Raw genomic sequence first — 19,728 nt, 5'->3', positions numbered from 1 at the left:
CCTATAGTTGTCCAGTTGGATTGTGTTCAGCTACCATGGTAAATACTAAGCAACAGTAGTAAAACTTGCTTCATCTTAAGAAAACTCATCAAACTCATTTTTGTCATGGGCCACTTTTTAGTTACAGCTTCCCTCTGAGGGCCGTTATGATGGTGAAATTAAGTAAATGTTTAAACGTCTTGTTTAAAATTAATGGTTACTACTTTTGAAACACACTTTTTAAAATGTTCCTTGCGCCTGTTCTCATTATCGCTCTCAAGAAATGGGACAATAACTTGCTTCAAACTGTTTATTTGTCACTCCCAGTGGAAGTTTACTGTAAAACTATACAATACAATTTTATTTATATAGCACATTTCATAACAGCTAGAGCTGTAACAGAGCACTTTACATACAAAAAAATAGCCATGATACAACAAAATGGAATCAATAAATTAACATAAAACACTGTATAAAATTGACACCGGAAAAGAGCAGAAAATTTCAGGTTGGATCAAAAGTCAGAGAATAGTAATGTGTCTTCAACCGGGTTTTAAAAGTGGACAGAGAGGGGGCTTGCCTAACATCCAATGGGAGGTCATTCCAAAGGAAAGGACCAGCAGCCGAAAAGCCCCTCTGAGGCTCCGCTTAGTCCTCAGCACCTCGAGCAGCGCCTGTGTGCTCGATCTTCCGAGCTCCTGTTAGTAGGCGGGCAGCAGCATTTTGGACCAACTGGAGACGTTTGAGAGAGGACTGGCTGACTCCAAAATAAAGTGCATTACAGTAATCGAGCCGAGATGTAACAAAGCCAGCTGTCTAAGGTGAAAGAAGCTGGACTTTATAACAGCGCTGATTTGCTGGTCCAATTTAAGATCACTGTCCATTTTACAACCCAAGTTTAAGACTGTCGTCTTTAGATATGAAGCCGGGGGGCCCAGGTCAACAAGGTGGGATGTAGATGAGCCACTGGGACCGAACACCATAACTTCTGTTTTCTTTTCAATGAAATTTAAGAAATTCAATGACATCCAGTCTTTGATGTCCTCTAGGCAAGACAAAAGAGGTCTTATCGAGAATATGTATTTTTTTTGCTCAGCGGGATATAGATTTGACAGTCATCTGCATGGCAGTGGAAGGATATACCATGTTTTCGAAGGATGGAACCCTGGGGCAGCAAATACAAAGAGAACAGCAATGGCCCCAAATTAGAACCCTGTGGAACACCATATGATAGAGGGGGAATCCAAGGAACAGAGGCTAACAGAAAAAGTCCTGCCAGCCAAAAAGGATCTAAATCACTCTAGAGTGCATGCACTAATGCTCACTTGGTGTTGCAAACGAGTTAAAAGAATACTGTGGTCTACCGTATCGAATGCTGCGGTCAATTCCAAAAAAACGAGACATACATAGTCTCCAGTGTCATTTGCCAGGAGGATGCCATTAAAAACACGTAACAGGGCTGACTCTGTGCTATGCATCTTCTTGAAGCCTGACTGGAAACACAAAACAAAAGAAAATCAAACATTGTACATTTAAACATCCAAATGTTCCCCTAACCGAACCATGTATGACGGTCTAATCAGCATAGATGTTATGTTGTGGGAACAATCAACATTGAAACGGGAAAACATTCAAGTGTTGTCATCTTCATCTTGCTATTAATTACGCTGCATCTCTTCCAATAGACCTTAGTGCTTTTTTGCATATTTTAAACCCACCCAAAAATATCACTTAGTAATCTGTGATATTGTGGCGTGCAAATGATGCAAAGCTCGAATATAATTTTTTAACCTATTTTTTCTTGAGCTCAAATCATATTTAGCGCTTCAGCCTCTCATTTCATTGAAAGAAAATCAACCAACAAAAGTCAAATTTGTTTATATTTGTTTATAAATGACTTTCTTTTTTCATTAAAGCTAGCTAGATAGTATTCAAAGGAATACGTTGTCGGTGTATATGACGAGCGCTGATTCAAGAACAGTATGCCACCCTATCCATAGCATCGCCTGTTATTAATCTCTTTGAACACAAGATAATGCCTTGAGCAGAGATGATTCTGCTTTTAAGCTGGAAAATCCACTTTCCCCCCTTGTCATGTGGAGGAGCTGTTTTCAATAGTCTGTAACTGGAGGCCAATCTTAGCCCCTGACCTAGGCTGATTTGTTGGGAAACACAGAGACAAATTCCAAGGGCACATGTCGAACGTCTTCGAGGAAAAGTGTTTGTTGTGCGAAGAGGGCTAAATGGAGCGGAGGAAAAGAAAACAACAACAATCCTATTAAATGGTTGGGAGGCTTCTCTGGTATGAAAGGGGAACATATGTTGGTGATAATAAGACATCAGCACTATCGCTTGCTGCTATCAGCAGGTAGAATAGGATTAACTCGTAGGGAAGATTGCAAAGATATAGTTGGTTCTCCAAACACCTCACACAAAGTGCAGTGCAAACGTGGAAGTGGAAAGTGTTTGTATATTGCGAAACTTTCAAGGAATAAAATGGGTACAGTATTAGTAGAGAGGGGGCGGCACGGTGGGCGACTGGTTAGCACGTCCGCCTCACAGTTCAGAGGTCGTGGGTTCGATCCCGGCTCCGGCCTCCCTGTGTGGAGTTTGCATGTTCTCCCCGTCCCCGTGGTTTTCTCCGGGTATTCCGGTTTCCTCCCACATTCCAAAAACATGCATGGTGAGTCGATTGGACTCTCTAAATTGCCCCTAGGTGTGATTGTGAGTGCGGATGTTTGTCTCTCTGTGCCCTGCGATTGGCCAACCGTTTGGGCCATATTCAAAATCACAATGCAGCAAAACAGACAGAAGAACATGAACACAAAACAATTAACATTACATACTCAAGTCTATTTCCTGTCACCCTACATAGCTAAATGAGAAAACCCTAGAGGTTTGTGCAACTCAATATTCACATAACTAGTTGGTGAGACCTTGTGTTCCAGATTGGAGGACTGACACTTGGCTTTTTATCTCATCTTATTTACATGTTACATTTTGGAGAACAGGCATATTGTTCTCCAAGCGGCTGACAAATGACGATCATTGGCCTGAATGGAGTCAGCTGGGAAACTCACCTGGTGACACACAACTCATTGGTGGGTTTGGCTGCGGTAGAGCAGTGGTCCCCATCCTCCGGTACCGACAAATTGAAGAAGTGCCTGACATTGAGAAAATATACCAGTGGCTGGAAAAGGCTGGACTGAAAGACAACATAGAGGCACTAATAATGGCAGCACAAGAACAGACCATAACCAAGATCAATAGATGCCACGGTCTACCATATCAGACAGGATCCCAGTTGAAGGCTAAGATCCTGTGCAGGACCCTCAAACTCCGAGGCCTTTGTTAAAGGACCCGAGCTTGGAAGAGATACCCCCCAGGTGGGCGACGAGACATTTATTTTTTTGGTTTAACTGTATATCTTAGTATATAGTTAGCTCTTCGGGTAAATTTTGCACGTCATTCATATAACACATTCGATTTCTTGTCCTGGTGAGAGAATATTAGAGTAGTGACAAGCTGTGTGGATGTTGACATACTCAGTTGATTTAATGACCTGTTTAATTCTGGCACGTCTGCAGCTCTCAAATGTTTTGCAGGTTTAATTAGCGTAATCAGCGCTCGAGAAAAAGGCCACAGGGTTGTTTAATGGGTCATGTTTGTCAAGATGCACAGAATTATAACACAAAAGACATGTCATTCATGCAGTGCAGCAGTCTTCCAGTAATTACGGGTGTCCCAATTGATAATTACAGAAAGGATTGGTTCATGCAAAAGCCAAAAGGAACCTCTGTGCTATGAGGAAATTAGTTTGACAGTGTTTTATATGAACAATATGCTGTATGTTATGTTTGTGGAGTGCCACATAGATATTTTCTATAATGGCTCAAATCCATATAAAAGCATCAATACAATGTTTCATTCTGCTGTTTGACTGACGCGTGGTAAAGTGAAGTTATGGCTCAAAATTGAAATTGTAAAGCACACAACAAAGTATGATTCATTTCCCTCAAACTGTGAGATTCTAGGCCAAACTAAACATGTACTTGATCTATAATTAAAAAAACTATAGTTTATGCTCTGGTTGCTTATACGTCCTCATGATGGCCTTTGTTGGAAATTGCTTGAGAAGCATCAGTTTTATCATTTAGTATAACTTAAGCAATGGAAGAAATTAAAATGAACTTTTAATTAATTCTTTCCTTTGCTGTCATGAACTAAAAACACTTCAATGACCAAATACGCTGAGCATGCACCCATTATGCATTCATCTTCTATGCCCAAACCACATATTGCCATTAATCTGAATGAATTATTAAAGAATTTAATTAATATTTCATTTTTCTTTATGGAACCATTTAACAGTTCCAACAGAGGTAATCAAATCTTAAGAAGTGCCACAAAGCTGAATAGTCCTTTGGCCCAACCTCTCTTCGATGTCTCATCAAATTAGCATCACGTTAAACAAAACTTTAGATGGACAAGTAGTATGGTTGCATTACATTGTGCTCCAATTACATATTTTGGTTCTCTCCATGATTTAATGATGCCTTTTCTTATTGTTTCCCCCCTTAGCCTGGACACTGGTAGAGAAGTGAGTCCAAAAACAGAGTAACATTTGTTGTTGTTTTTTCTTTTCTTTTATTTCTTTTATTATTTTTTTTTTTTTTAGAGATTTATAAAATATGTTCTTTTTCAATTAAATCAGAATATGCATCCACTGCAGACCGCTCTGAGGTATGTGCTAAAAATAGTAACATATCCCACAATCCCATGCGATCGTCCATTGTGGATGGCAACCCCGCCTTTTCCTAGCGAACGCATGTGCTGGTCACTTAGATTCCTTTACGCAACTACACGTTTTTAGTAGATTTAAAACGTCTTTTGAGATGGAGAAATACGCAGAGACTTTGAGCAGGCAGGCGAGTGTGCGGTATGCTGAAAAAATTGTGTTTGAGCAGCGATTTGGACCCATACAGATTTCAACAGAGAGACTGGATTACTGACCGACAAACACTGCCCGTCGTGACTTACATCGATCTTGTCTACTACCTCATTTTCTACCAAAGCCCATTCTGTTAATGGATGGACTTCCAGAATTATTAAAGTGTGGAAGCATCTGACAGATTTGTCTCCGGCTGGATTTGTGATGTGTGTTTTTACAATTTCTAGGATGGTGACCGGGAGGTTGTGAGAGCAAAAGTGCTACCGAAGAAATAAGATACATGCTCGATTGGCATGAAATCACTTTTCTGGTTTCATCATTTTGAAATGGGATTACCCTGCTTAAAAAAAACAGCATAGACCGGCATGGTTTTGTTTTGTTTCCGTGCTGGTCTCATCAGCTACTAGCTAGCAAGACCAACACGAGAACACACGATGCATGCTCGACATTAAATCACTTTTCTGATTAGATCATTTTGAAATCGAATACCCATCTTAAAAAAACAGCATAGACCGACATGGTTATGTTTTGTTTTGTTTTGTTTTCTCGCGGGCCACATCAGCTTCTAGCAGGGCAACTAGCAAGACCAACACGAATACACTACACTACAGTAACATTTTTTTTTCGCAGTGTAGTCGATCGTATTTTAGCAGAGAATATTTTACCTGTGAGAAAGTGATCCGAGCAAATTCAAACATGTTCTGAGTTAGGTAGGTTGGCTCTGTTTATGGCAGCCAGCCACAGTCGTCTTTGTCTTTCGCTTTTTTTCTTGGTGTGAAATCCATTTCCGCATTTTCCCCCTCGATTAGTACAGCCAACAACAGCACAAGTAGTAGGAATGGCAAACATCCTTCTTGCTTCGCTGAAGGACAAATGAAGCGGTAGCGGAGCATGACATCCAAAATGGACTAGGGCAGTGCATTCGGGGTGATGCTGAGACCTCGAAACGGTCTATTGATATGAGTTTATTTGCATTTTTGTAAATGTAGCTACTTGTGATGTATTTGTATATGATTGAGAAAGCAACCATTTGCTGGTGTAACATAACCTTGATTCATCCCTGGAAAGTGTATCTCATGTGGTAATGTGTTGCTGAGTTCCAAAATGAAGAACACTTGCCTACTGTTTAGCAGGCAATTATACGGTGGCGCCTTAATTAAAAGGCGGAAGAAAGTCGTTATTTCTATTTTGATACCGGTAATTCTTAACGGACATGACAACAGTGGCACTGTGGTCCTTTGTAAGCTCTTGCACTGACTTGGGCGAGGCTCATCTGACTCTCAGGCCAGTTGAGCGAGGAACTAATTTGTGTCCAAACCCCAAGGAGCTCCAAACTCTTCCAAGTAATTCCCTTCTTTCAGACTTAGAACGTTGTGTCGACACAAACAATGGCAGCGCTTTGTAAAAGTGATGCTAAAACCACTGCCAAGTATAATTCATCATTTGAATGACAATAGACCACTTAGCACTGTTTAAATTATGTCTGTGTTCTATCACCACCACTTCACTGTCTTAGCCTTGTGACAGTGGACCGTCATTAAAGTCGTCGGGTTATGTGGCGCTCTCTTATCTCAGGCTCAGTCCTCTGAGTTTACTTGAGACAGAAACTGCTCACACATGACTTTTCAGCGCCACTCGAAGTCATCTGGGTAACAACTACAGTTTGTTTAAATTGTACATCAGGACCAAAAGGGAATGTGAAAATAACAGTGCAGAAGCAGTGTCATAATTTGACCTTTAAAATAACACTTTCAATTCAATAAAAAACATATCAATCTTAGGGCCGTGGTTTTTTTTTTTTGTTTGTTTGTTTTTTTTTAGCTCTACATCCATCCTCTCAGAGATGTCATCAGAAATACAGGTACATTCCGTGGTACAGATGAGGTAAGTACACTACACTACTTGCTTGACTGCAATTAAAGGGGACTTTGGAAACAAAATCCTTTTTCATATTTTTAAATGTCAGGACAAAGTGACAGTAGTACATAAGTAAAAAGATCTGTGAGGGAAAAAAACAGCCAATGTGGCCCCATCTAGTACCTCTAATTAGATTTTTACAAAACAACTGCATCCAAGCAAAAACATCCAATCAGAGACTGAAAGCGTGTCAATCATTTGTGGTGCACTTTGGCACACTTACAATAGCCGGCATAACGGTACGGGTTTTGCTCAAGAATATCTGCGGCCTATATATATTGCATCATTCACATGCATACAAACGTAGGTTTATCACCCCTTTTTGATTTTTAATTGATTTCTGAAAAATAAAGCTTCAAGCCAATAACATTTAGTGAAATAGATGTGTACAATGTTTGAGCAAAATCATTTCGCCCAGTAAAATTATCAGAAAGGGTTTATTTCAAGACACACTAACACAACCATATCTCAGCAGAATAGTTAATTAATCATTGTACAAAACAACGCAAGAAAATGGGTCAAATTGATCCAATTAGTGGATCGGTCAATTTTTGACCCCAAATTGTGATATTTTTAACCCAACTGTTTTTAGAGTACACACGAGAACAAGGAGAACTGCAAATTGCACGCAGGAAGGTTTGGACCCTAAATTTTAGAACTGTGAGGTAGACATGTTAACCACTAGACCACTGCGTTGCCCACAAACCAACCAACAGGGAGGGAAATTGAGTTTCCACCATGATTTGACCCACCAAAGTATCATGCTCATGAGCAGCCAGGTACTGCGCAGCTTTTTAGCCCTTCGTCGACGTCTTGTTCTCTATACAGTGATAACTACCATAATGAGATTTGCCATTAAGAAAGAAAAGAATGAAAAGGACCCCGACCACCTGCATAGCTCACGATGGTAAAAGGCAGAACGCTATCACACTGGAATTCAATCACTAAATTATAGCCTCTTTGTGTCTGTAGGTCTAGTGAGTACCTCGCACTATATTCATTTCAAAAAGGCCTCAATTTAATTAGCTCTCATATGTTCAAAAATTCATGAATTTGTCTGCAATTCCCTGTTCCATTGTTGGGGATGAATTCAGTGCTGATGTTGGGTATTCATGCAATTTGGAGGAAGAGTATCCCTCCCCACACACGCACACACACACACGCACACATTGAAAAAAGAAACTATTTATGTAAATAGAGACCGCGTGTTTACTTGGTGGAGGAAAGTGAGGCCCTGAACACAGTTAAGCTCGGCATGCCTCAGCCAAAGGGGACCTCTCACCATCAACTTCAGCCTTATTAAACTGATTACCAACTCTGCCTAATTAATCAGAGACAGTGCCCTTTCTTGTCATGCAGGGAGGGAGCTCTGTGCCTCAGAGTTCCTCCCTCACTCCCCTCCATCCTAACCCATCTGTTCTCCTCCGGTCCCACTGTCCTCCCATTTCTTCTTCCAGCTTTGATTGAAGTAGGGGAATGGTAATTCTCATGCATCATCTGGGCCGGCAGGATGCAAGGACAAGTAGCAATTACCTAAAACAAACAAAGCTAAGATTTCTTGAGACGCTACCTCTTTATTCAAGCTCTCAAAATAAGACAACAGACTGAGTGCATAATGGTTGCAAAACACATTTTATGGGCCATTTTGTTCATTGTTTAGGGGGCGCTGGGGGGAGTAATGCGCACTCTCAAATTGTGAGTAAGGTGCTTTGTTGTAGTTGATGATGAGATTTTAATGTTGAACGTTATGTGTTTTCAGAAATCACCCCCTCCCCCCAAAATAGACTATGGAAACATAAACGGTACTTCTAGAATCTAGTATCAGATCCAGTCTTATCTCAGAACATTATTTTTAACACAAGTGAACCAATGCTTTTACCTAGTGACGTGCCTGCAGTCAGCACCTGCAAGCCCTTCTCTGGTGGCTCCAACACTATTAGCAGCATGGACCTCTACATTTACAGTACATTTACAACTTACAAGAAATTGTATTTTGTCTTCAATACTAGATTATTAGTTTCGCTCTATGTACATTCGTGAGGGAAAGCCATTTTAGTTACTTTTCTATCATTTGATTGTCATTATTGTTAAATGCTATATAGTAATGAATCATGACTTCGCAAAGTAACTAGTCAGACTAGTCAGATTACTAAACTGAGAAAAGTAACACATTAGTTTAGTCATTAGTGTAAAAAATTGATATATTAGTGTAAAAAAATGATATATTAGGGTAACGCATTACTCTCTAACGTGTGACCGGCATCACTGCTTGTAACAGTAAAATTTGGATACCGCCTACGAACAGTGATTCCTTTTTTTCAGTCCAAAAATTCAAGTCAGAAACACAGGGACACTTTTAAAGGCATGGCAGGTGTAGAAAGCCAAGCCAAGTAACAATAAATAATAGGAATCCTCATTAATGTATTTTTCTCTTCTTAGTGATATGCTTAAAGCGGAAGACAACACAAAAATATTTTTTTCCAGAATATGTTCCCAGCAGGCCCACTATTTGAAACATAATTTTGCGTTTGTGGAATATAAATTAAGCAGCAAAATGCACTCGTTTTTAGCCATCTCTGCCCCCCCCGGCCATTTTGTCTTCTGTCAACTAAAAATTACATCAAAACTGCTCACAACGACCAAACGCGGCTGACCTGTTTTCTGGATCTGAGCTGTGATTGGTCGTTGTGAGCAGTTGTGATGACATTTTCATTCGACAGAAGACAAAGTGGCCTCCCCCAGAGATGGCTAAAAACGAGTGGATTAACACTTATTTCACAAACGCAATATTTATCAGAATGCCCTGTTTCAACTAGGTACTTGCATGGAACATATTCTTGAAAAAAAAATGTTTGGGTTGACTTCCGCTTTAAACATTTTTTTTTCAAGAATATGTTCCCAGCAGGCCCACTAGTTGAAACACGGCATTCTGATTAATTTTGCGTTTGTGGAATATAAATTAAGCAGCAAAATGCACTAGTTTTTTAGCCATCTCCGGGGGCGGCCATTTTGTCTTCTGTCGACTGAAAATGACATTACAACTGCTCACAACGAGCAATCACGGCTGACATGTTTGCTGAATCAGAGCCGTTTCAACTAGTGGGCTTGCATAAAACTTAAAAAAAAAAGTTTTTAATTCAGCGGGTCGTTTGCCTCATCTGAGGACGGAAGCGAGGGGGCATGGCGGCCGGCCTGACGGAGGCGCACCGGGGCCACTTTGGGGGGGAGAGAAGCCAGGGTGGACATTAGTTCTCTCTCTTTTTTTTTTAATCAGGCGAGAAATGAACACTCCTTATGTAACCATGTTACAGCCAGCACAGCCGTTTATTTTGTCGACATTACTTCCACATTCACACGCAGCTTCGGTCACGTGGGCAGTCAGTCAATCATCAGTGTATTTCCTTGTGACGAGGAAAATATATGAGCCAGGCACTGTGTGCAAGTATGGATATCCAGTCCGGCCTAGCGAAAAGATGCTTTGAATGCAGCAGACTAAAAAGCACATATTCCCAGAGCTGGGAAGCTCATACTTGCTGCTGTTCTCTTGTGCCATCTTTGTTTTATCCGGGTGTGCTCACATTCTCCTCTGGAGAAACTAATACAGGCCTTTTATTTCTCCAGCAATCGCACTAAATGCCAAGTCTAACTGGTCCCCCTATTGCTCCTAATTAATGCCTGATTAAAGAGTGAAAATCAGGATTCTACCAGCGACTTGTTTTTCCAAGGAGTGCGGAATTAATCCCCTTTGGATCTTGCGGAATCATTTATGGATTCGCCTTGTTCTGTTTATCAAATAAACCAAGTAATTAGAGACTTTAGATAAGTAGGCTAAATTGATGCCCACCCTTTGTCTTCCCCAGCTAGTGCTGGCTGATAGAAACAGCTGTGTTGCTCTGGTAATGTGCAGCTTTATACTTGTCCAATAACAATGCCCTTTGTGTTTGGTAGGCTTGTAATTACGCTGGGGAGCCTCCTTGACCTTGGTAAGCACATCTATCTTACTTCTAAATCAGTGTATTTCATTTCTTAACCCACAAAGATACATCACATGGGAGTTTACTGACATCCCCATGAATGTAACTCAGACCTCAGACTGCATTAGACCTCTGCGCAATTGTGCGGTCCGCAATCGTGTGCTGAAGAGACGCGTCTATCCTCTGGCTATTTCATAGCTTAATCTCCTCGATTAGCGTAGTCTGTGGTGCTACTGTATCTGGATTGGCAATGTTTGGTGTTGTGGAGTGTGCCTTTTTTAATTTCACCTGAAAATCCAAGGGAGTTGTCTTAACTCACCACTTCTGTGTCTGTAAGTCTGTGTGTGAAGATTTGAGTTCATGCTGCATGATGGAACGTTACTTGGTTCAGGATTGATCATGTCTGGTGTTGTGTCGACAGGATGTTCCCAGCACTACAACGTTGCTAGCGCAACCTGGTGTCTGCCATAATAATGACTCCATGTTGTCCAGATGAAAGAGAAACGGTAAGGTGTCAGTTCAAGTGTTACTAACTTTTACTAGGGCTACGTATGCAAGCGAGGGTTCAATTCTCACTCGGCGATAGTGTGAATGTGAGCATGGAAGGTTGTCTATCTTTTTTTTTTTGTATCCTGTGTTTTGAGTGGCTCCCAGTTCAGGCTGTAGCTCGCCTTTTGCCTGAAATCAGCGGGGATAGGCTGGAGCTCTCCGCAACTCTGAGCAGGATAAGCTGCATGGAAAATGGATGGTTTAATGCAGCTTCTGTAAACTCTACTTAGGTTTACGGGCTGAAAGATGCCAAAAATACAAGACAGACGAGAGCTCAGTTATTAATTTGTGGGAAGGTCTGACTAAAAACTCACTTTACATTATGTTTATATGTGAATGGCCAAATATAAATTCCGTGCACAGTGTCTGTATGTGAATGGCACAGACAGATTTTCCCATTGTGTGTGTCTGTGACTGGACAGACAGATTTTTACTAGTAAACTGATGTTTACATTGTGTAAATGTGAATGAACCAATTGATGTTACATTATGTGTGTAGATGAATGGATAGAGCGATAGATGTCCAAGCCCATAAACCACAGTAGTTACGTTTTAAAGGCTGACTTTACATATTTCTTTTACAGTGGGTTATACTGTTTGCCAGTCCACGGGTCTTTATTTCTTCAATTTATTGCACTGTGCATGCATTCGTTTTGTATTTCTTTCTGAGTCGCAGCCTCCATATTCCCTTCATGTAGCCGCGTGGTCTGTGTTCATTATTCTTTTATGGCAGGCCTAACGCTGAGCCTTCTTCTAATTAGATCAGGAATTATAGCGTGGATTAGGTGTTAGGGGGCATGCCAGTTCTTCTGACCGTGGTAGCTATTTCAAGTCGCCATTTCAAAGTTATGCGCTTAATGCCATTTCCACCCCTCCCCATCCCCTCCTTGCTTTGCATTATAACACAGCTGCAGGAAGAGTGACAAACACTGTTAATCTCTTGTTTGCTGGCAGCCCATTACAAAGGAGTAAAGAAGGATTTTTTTTTTGCAAACGCAGTAAACACTCAAAATTCAGCATTGTCCATTACCTCTTAAACACAGCTGATAACAAGCATCATTAATTAAACTGTGGGAGTAAGTGGGGTTACATAAATTAAAGTTAATCATTGGATGCAAGCATAAATAGAATGCTTGTTTAGGAATTGTTTCCTCTGAAACTCTCAAATGTTAGCAGTGTAGATTAAGAGTTTGGCTCCCCCCCCCCCTTCATGAGGTTTTTATTAGTCCTGGGGAGAGGTTTAGTCATGGAGTGCTCTTTTAAATTGTTTACCACATTTACACCAGAAAAATGATCAAGTAGGCATTTAATTGCTTTGACAAAATAAATTACATCCCATAGCTATTGTCTTGCTGCCAACAGTGGCGTAGTCAGAGTTTTTTAGTGGGGTGGCTCAACACCTCAGTGAAGAATACTCAGGCGCGGCCGTGCTTTTATCATTGTTTATCATACCATCCATAGTCAGGGTTTCATGAAATAAAATGCACACATACAGAGAACAAAGGCCGTCACACTCATTATCAAACTGGAACAAGTAAAGTAAGTAAAAAGCCACCCTTTTCCGAGCTTATTTTACTAGATGCCATTTTATTTGCTGATGCTTTGCTTTTGTGTACTATTTTATAGGCTACTTCTATCTCATGCACTGATTAGCTAGCTAACAGCCAATCAGAGTGATCAATTGTCAACAATGCCATTTTGCATACTGCAATCAATGGCTTGTTCATTCAAATCATATCTAAAAAGCACAATGATACAAAAATCTTTTAATTCTTCACAATTGTAAACTTTGTTTTTACTTAGTTTTGTCCCTGCTTGTAGAATGAGCGTGTGTGTGCTTGACTGGTACATGTGTGCATTTCATTTCATGAAACCATTCTTTAAATATGCATTTAATAAAAATAACTTGAGGCAGAGTATCAAGACCCGTTGATACTATATATAGTACTGGATTTAAATGGCAGAATGTCACAGATTTCAAAATGTTCCCCTAGGTCACACATGTCAAAGTCAAAGCCCGCGGGCCGGATGTGGCTAGAAGGTTTTCTACGGCCCCTGGGATGATATTGCTTTATTATTAGATCCGGCCCGCAGCAAGGTGGTGTCTGTAGCAGATGTGACCGGGTCCTTCTCGCCTGCCGATGACGTCACGCTTTAAAAAATATTGTAGTGTCTTCCAAGAACACAGACGTAGTTTAATTTTCACGTTTTTATTAGTCCAACCGGCTACTGTGGGCCGCAGCCGACGCCAATACAGTATGACAAGCGTTCAGTCAAAAAAGAGCAACGGCTCTCCTCTTCGTCCTCCGCTACTCTCGCTCGCGTGCCCTCCCATCCAGCGAGCCGCGGGATGCATTCATAACCTCGGATACAACACAACTCGGCAAGACACAAATTCGACCACAACACAGATAACCCGACTCGTTACACTATTTCTGTAATATATTTCTTTGCATCTATGATTGCCACCCCCTATCTTTTGTTATAACGAACATTACCGCTACTTTTGCGAAGATCGTCCTTCGGTCGTCTACGTGCCGACTGAAGACTTCACGTCACTTTTCGTGGCTTTCAGAATCGGATTGTGGTGAAAAGTTATTCGTAGTAAAACATGCTTTATTAAGAAATACTTCATGTTAGAAATCTCACGTTCTTTTATTATTAGTAATTGTTGGCATTTGATAAATTAATTGAGTTTCGATGTAGTACTGAGATGTCCCACACTGTGAGCAGGTATTGAACGAGCGCTAAGTGTTGATAGCGAGAGACGTGGTTTCTTTTCTTTTTCCTCCTTCGACCCAGCTAGCTAGTAGTTTGTTAATGCCAGCAAACTCAGTAGTTGCAGATTGCCCGCGTTTCACCACGTTTGTTGTTGTGTGTGAATGTTGAAAGGTGAGTTTAATCATTTAGATTTGTGTCAGGCAACTGCTGTACATAGTAGTCTAGATATGTTCTCGTGAGTGATGTCACGTTGATGAACATTTGTTAGTTATTTCGGCTAGTATGCTAACTATTCTAGTGATGAAACGTGTGAATGTGTATTGTATGTATTGTTTGGCTGTTTAATTGCATAATACAGTGAACTGTAATGTTTGGGCATATTGTTAACTAATGGATGTGCATTGGATGATGTTGCTAGGTTATTCTTTGTCTGTGTTGTTGCAGACCACAGTAAATAGACGTGTCAAGTGGAATACGGGCCTGTGTTTTCTGACAGGAGCACCCACATTCATACCTTGCCACTCTAAAATAGAGTCAGCTGGAGACATCATACCAATCATATGATCCTCTCCGTTTTACTTCACATGATGTACAGTTCATACAATCTTGCAGCCCGAGTCAACCAGAAAATTGTTTCCAGTTTGGCAGGAGAAACGCAAACATTCCACTGATCTTGTTTCACAAGACAGGCAGCGGCTTCTTCTCGGGTCATAAGCGGAAGTGACGTACGAGCTGCCTCGCAAAAGTAGCAGTAATGTACTTTTATTTTATTTTTTATTTAGTAACTCCGAAGATAAAAACACAACAGCCAGCGGGGTGACAAACATAGAGGCAAAGAAATATATTACAGAAATATAAAGAGTGACAACATCAGCAGGCGCGAAGGACCCGATCCAATCTGGTCGTTTTAAAAAATTTCAATGAACATTCTATCAGTCCGGCCGTCGGCCTGTCGCAACATTTTTTATTTGGCCCTCCGTCCATTTGACTTTGACACCCCTGCCCTAGGTGTAGGGGTGGCCAGGGAGTGACACATGGTCCACAAGTCCAGTGCACAACCTCCAAAAATGGTACAATATTTCAGCACTTAAATTCCAAACACCCAGTGCTAGTTTCAAACAGACAATGGCTTAAAATTGAGTCACGTTGTTAGTAGTCATTGGGATCGTTCACTATCCGGTCTAACATTAGCGCCATCACTAACTGTTGAAAGCGTAAAATGCAAAGCATAGTCTTTGTACCTGTGATGTAATTTCTAATGATGTCATTAAATGGATTTAGCTGGCTTTGCAATCAGTCATCCGTGCTGTTATGTTTCTATTGTTTACATGACATGAAAACTCAGCAAGGCCTCTGAGGACTGATGACCCACTCACTTGTTGTCAGGATGAATCAAGTCATGACAAGCCCATTTCTCTGACAGGAGTGGGAAAGAACTGTACCACCAAAATAATTTGTTGCTCAATACAAAAATGCACATAATGATCTGAATCATTTGTATTGAAAATAGATCCAAACCGAAAAAAAATGGTGGTCGATTTTACAAGGCAACCTTGTGACTCCCATAAATGACTGTTAGGCACCACAAGCCACTGCAATCACTTTCAAACATAAATAACAGCCCTATTGGGCCATGATTTCCCCTTTGGGAAACAAACAATCCTCCTGATGAAGTCGGACGACCAAAATCGGGCAGGAATCTGCTAAATTCCCAAAAGGTGACACCGACTCCCTGGTGTTCCAAATTGAGCGGTGGGTTGGACGAACAGCTGCCAAAAGTCACAGTTGAAATCCATATGGCTCCGAATTAATTGGCGCGCGCAGGCCCGGGCTTGATGTGAGCATGGATACATAACCTGTGTGGGTGGCCATGAGGTGGCTGGAGATTTGAGGTGGCGTCTCAGTCCTCTATTGCACCGTTTCACAGGGTCTCCTGAAAGCTTATCTGATAGATGGAGCGAAGACCTCTTGGCGCTTCCTGGAAATTGTTATTAACACCAGTGACCTCGGCCTAATTTTATGGGCCTCATGGAAATATTATGGCCAATCCACAGTGACTAATCTGACAGACATGTCAGTTGTTTTTCAAAAGTCATTTCAATCATGTGGTGCGACATAAAACGATTCATCTCTGGTGACTTTGCTTTCATCATAAATAATCACCGTATCCCCTCGCAGGTTGTTCTCACTGAGGAGCGGCTTGATTGACTTGGACAGCAAGTCTCTTGTGGGCAATCTCAAGGGTGTTAAAGCCATGCAAGTCACAGCGCACTTAACACAGAGGAGCAAGCCTTGCACTCAGTGTTGGGAGGCAAATAAGTACAAATACTTCATTACTGTACTTAAGTAGATTTTTCAGGTACGCATCTGTACTTTACTTTTTACTTTTACTCCATTTCAAAGCTGGCATTTGTACTTTCAACTCCTTACTCTGTCAAAGTAGGCTTATTACTTTTTTTCCACCGCTGTGAATGACAACGTGATGTAAAACGGCATAGATAAGATTGGGGAAGTCAGCCATAGTTAAAATCTTGAGATCTTCGGGATCTGTAAAGTGGGGAAAAAAAAAAAACAGGGACAGAGGTGACATGGAAGAACGTGATTCAGCATAGAAGCCTTAATGACAGTGACCCAACAGATTTGTAGAAGCAAGAATGACCCGTGGCAAGTTTCTTGTGTTTTTTGTCGGCTTAAAAAACATCAGCATCTGGCGTGGTAAAAATTCTCTTGCTTCATCTGAAAAACACTGGTGTACTTTTCACAAGGAGCTGCTGTATGGCCAAGTTAATCCGACGAGGCTGAGCCCCTTAAAGGTACACCTCCAACACACGAAACATTTTTCAAACCATATTTTTGTTTTCTAAAAACGGTGATCTTTTTCTTCATTAAAAACATGTGAAAAAATAAATCAATTACAGGAATCAACAGTTACCTATTTGCGAGGGATCGGGACAGAGCACTACCACGAAAAGTAATTGATACCCACTTCAATATAGTTCATTGGCACCAAAATGCCACAAGATGAGGCCAAAGCACAACTTTTACATTAGACAGGGTTTTGGCATGAACGTGCGTTTTTTTATATTCAGGGTACTTCTGTAACTCTAATGGGCAAAATTAATTAAACAAATTAAACTCAGAAGTCAAGGCACTGCTGTACATAAGTGTAGGATTGAATCACTACTTAAACTTTTACTGGAAACGCGAGTAGTGTGTGCTTTGGCCACCACTGCCTGTACTTTGCAAGAACAAATTATCATTGAATTTTTTTTCTTCCATTTATTTTCCCACTTTCATCCACAGCAAAACAAAAGAGCTTTCAGTCAACAAATTGCCACAAACTCCCAATCCCCCGCTCCTCTACCACCCCACATCACCCCCCCAACTTCCAGCCTTGGGAATTTCCATTAGAGGCGTTTGAGTCAGAATCAGCGTACAAATAAATGCAGCGCTCCTGGGAAATCACAGCAACATGCAGATACATGTTAAAACGCAAGAGAGGCTTCTCCGCTGTGCCGGGCTTCCCGAAATCCAGATGTGGCGGGCGAGGGCTCGGGCCTCCACGCCAATAATGAAGCAATTAGACAGACTATTATGAACACCTGTGACACTGATTGGCACTATGTGGCTCGGTCTCATCGGCTGCACTAAAGACGCCCCAATGTTGCTAAGTTAACCTCTAACAAGGCCTCTAATGACAACGCACGCGTACTCACGCACCAACCTGCACGCACACATGCACACGCAAACACACGCACACACGAGGTTCACATTAGAGGACGTGCTCATCCCACATAGCCCGTTGCGTCATATATTATTGAAAGCTACGCTTGTGCAAACACAACTCCAGTAAATTGGGGTCTCAATTTTTCAGTTTCATTAAGGTTAATGCAGTTTTAATTGCTGCTTGATTTGGAGCCTATTAGAAGTAATTTATAAGTCCTTTTCAGGGACCTTCGAAATGACGATGTGTGGGATTAATAAAGTAAAAGGCACCAGTTGGAAATGTGGGTCCCCGCTGGATTGATGCGCAGTCTATGGGATTCCTTTTTTTTTTTTTTTGCACTCTTACAGCTTGTTTATTTGCACAAGTGCTTTCAGGCCCATTAAGACAATCTACTGAAGAGGGAGCTTTGGCATCATGGATTGCATCACCCATTCAACGAGCAATTGAAATGCGTCTTATGGCCTGATTAACACGGGCGTTCTGTAAATAGGTTGCAACATCTGAGGATTATAAACCATACTATTAAAATGAGGGATTTTTTTTTGTATTAGTAGTAGTGGAAGTAGCAGTAACTTTGCACGCCATCAATGGGATTCTGGTTATAGTTTTTGGTTGAAAATGTTGGTGAGTGGGCAGGGGACAAGAATACCCTAAGAAAGTGGATATCTGCTAATGCTTAGTGCAACTCGTCAAATCACAAACTTAGTGTAGTATGTATGTTTACAATATAACGTTTCTGAAAATTACATTTAGCCACTTCTAGTGTGTGTAGAAATAAACAATATGGGACCTAAAATAGATCCAGAGGTGCACATTAACCAGAGTGTGTGTTAGAAAAATAAACAATTTACAAATTGATTGTCTTGTTCAGTATTCTAGCCATTTACTTTCGTGTTTGCGATGTTCAGATATCATCATCATCATCATCATCATCATCATCATCATCATCATCATCATCATGATCATCATCATTTTACTAGTCAAAAGCCAACTGAATCAAGAATAAAACATGTTTGCAACAAGGGGGGAAATCTTTATTTTAGTCAGGCACGTCTTACCCCGCCCGTATGCATGTAAAATTCAGAATGCATACACAGGATTCTCTTCAGCGCATGATGCAGTATGAATGGTGACAATTTCAGGAAGAGACCATAAAGCTGAACTGCTGACAGCCGGGGCTACACTACATTAGCAGATGCTGCTCCTTTCTGCATGACATGCTCACTGCACCGAGTTCAACTGTTAAAACACATTGCCATCGTCACTGCTGTATTTTTTAGCCCCCTCTCTGACGGCAGGGAAATCTCCCTCCAACAAGGTTATGAGACAGGTGGAACTTCTGCTTATGGCTCGCAGGTTGTGGTGTAGGGCTCTCCGTTTTGCATGTTTGTAAATTGCCTACAGAAGTGAATAAAATGGTCCCATCTGTAAACTGGTGCGCCAAAGGCCCACTTCAGAGACCTGAGATCAATTTTGGTGCATTTATTCTTTGAGCGAGGCACACAATGGGAGTGTAGTGAAGATCAGTTTTCAATTGGATAATAGTTTTGTGAAACGAGGGGATCCAGAGGGCATTGCTTTCACACATTCTTCTGCCTTCGTATGTCTGTAACACAAAACCGCGTGCGGCCGCAGTCTCAACACCTCCACAAACCTTTTCTACCCCCTCAATCAAATTCAATACAAATGCTACTGCAATTTCGCACACTATTGTAGCTTCTCTTAATGACGTCTTCAAACATAATCAAACTGAACCCAATTAGGTTTCTGTTTTCTTTTAATTTCACAGTAATTTTCTTCAAACGTGTCAACAGTTTGAGCGAGGTTATCTATCTATCTATCTATCTATCTATCTATCTATCTATCTATCTATCTATCTATCTATCTATCTATCTATCTATCTATCCATC

At 41.0% G+C, this 19,728-nt stretch overlaps 1 long non-coding RNA gene across 2 annotated transcripts; it reads right to left on the bottom strand.

Moving 5' to 3' along the window:
* Positions 1 to 275: 275 nt before the first annotated feature.
* LOC147139619 (uncharacterized) lies at positions 276 to 5,713 on the bottom strand. 2 transcript variants are annotated; one of them, XR_015088639.1, is made up of 3 exons: positions 5,596 to 5,713; positions 3,060 to 3,184; positions 276 to 1,472 (listed from the first exon to the last, which is right to left on the bottom strand). It is a non-coding gene; the product is annotated as an uncharacterized LOC147139619 (long non-coding RNA). The 2 variants fall into 2 exon arrangements; XR_015088638.1 differs by having other exon boundaries at positions 3,060 to 5,685.
* Between the last annotated feature and the right edge of the window lie 14,015 nt (positions 5,714 to 19,728).

This window comes from Filicampus tigris, chromosome 11 (genome assembly GCF_054856515.1).
Source record: "Filicampus tigris isolate MCC_2025a chromosome 11, RoL_Ftig_1.0, whole genome shotgun sequence".
NCBI lineage: Eukaryota > Metazoa > Chordata > Actinopteri > Syngnathiformes > Syngnathidae > Filicampus > Filicampus tigris.
This window is presented reverse-complemented; position numbering and strand designations above follow the sequence as displayed.